We start from the raw sequence: 1,577 nt of genomic DNA, 5'->3' as shown, positions 1-1,577 counted from the left end.
ACTGTTCACTAGAATAAACAGAAATTTGCTTATATTTACTTGAACCAGTGGGCGAAAATGAAGCAGTCTGGAAATCTTTTGACTGGTATGAGAGAAAAATAAATTGTGTCACTGATACCAAATATGGATTATGCCTAACAATGGATTAAGAATGGATTAAGTATCATTTGCAGAATTAGCCTTTCATTGGAATCCTGTTGCATGTCAGCTAAAAAGCAAATGCTTGTTCTTTTTTCTTTTCCTCTCTTATTCCTGCTTGATTAGATCATTTTGAGAATTTGACCTAAATCGGATGCCAACTCAGAGTATCATGGCTGCTTTCCAAGTAGTGGGTTTGGCCAAGTCAAAGAAATGATAGATCACAGAAATAAAGGAATAAATAAAACTAAAGGAGACTTAATTTATTCTGAATTACCTTTGAAGTAAAAGCAGTTGGCATGATTGCTGTCTTGAATTTATTAATTATTGTCTTCTGCTATATTATAATTTGCAACTGATACTAATTTTTGGAAGGACAGTGAAGAATAACAAAATTTTCTGGAATCGGCGCCAAGCTTGAGATCTGAAATGGTGCACTCTTATAAATTATCAATACCCTACTCTGGATTAAAAGGTTCCAAAGTGGTCTTTTTTTCCCCTCAAGAAGCCATTACATTATGGGCATAGACATTGGTTTTTGATATGACAAAGGATAGCCTAGAGCAAAGATGGGGCCTTTCTTTGAGATACCCCTCCCCCCCTCTCTCCTTCTTTGCATGAATGCAAGGCCTTAGTGATTGCTTTTGGACATAATTGATCAAAGCCTGCATGTAAGTAGTAGGCATATACTCATACATTGAAATTGCATATATATCATCTTTACCCTGTATCATTTAGAGCAGGGGTCTTCAAACTTGGCCCTTTTATGACTTGTGGACTTCAACTCCCAGAATTCCTCAGCCAGCATGCCTGGCTGAGGAATTCTGGGAGTTGAAGTCCACAAGTCATAAAAGGGCCCAGTTTGAAGACCCCTGCTTTAGAGTAAGTGTCACTCCCTCCAATGGCTGGGTGGAAGCTGTCCAGCACAGTAGGACAGAGGCTAGAGGGAAAAGATTGCTATTTTTCTCCCACGTTTGATTAAAAGTTGGGTAGCAATCTGACATATTTCATAAAAGGAACTGACCTTGTCCACTGAGACTCCACACAAAGGATCAGGTATCTTTCTGCTTGGCCTTCAGCAAAATGTGGCAGGCTACATACACCAGAAGGTGAACATGTGCCTGGCTGAGGAATTCTGAGAATTGAAGTCCACAAGTCATAAAAGGGCCAAGTTTGAAGAACCCTGATTTAGAGCTTGTCCCAGCTTCTGTTCACTTAGTGATTCGTTGAAAAGAACAATTTGAGTCCTAGGTGCCTTAACTTTGCCCACAATTGGGGGGGGGAGCAAGAGCTTACTTCCAATACAGATAGTTCATTTAGTGACCGTTCAAAGTTATAACGGCACTGAAAAAAGTGCAACTTATGACCATATTTCACACTTACAACTGTTGCAGCGTCCCGATGGCCCATGATCAAAATTTAGATGCTTGGCAACTGAC

The sequence above is a fragment of the Protobothrops mucrosquamatus genome, unplaced genomic scaffold (genome assembly GCF_001527695.2).
Source record: "Protobothrops mucrosquamatus isolate PMUCROS unplaced genomic scaffold, P.Mucros_1.0 scaffold1134, whole genome shotgun sequence".
Taxonomy (NCBI): Eukaryota; Metazoa; Chordata; class Lepidosauria; order Squamata; family Viperidae; genus Protobothrops; species Protobothrops mucrosquamatus.
This window is presented reverse-complemented; position numbering follows the sequence as displayed.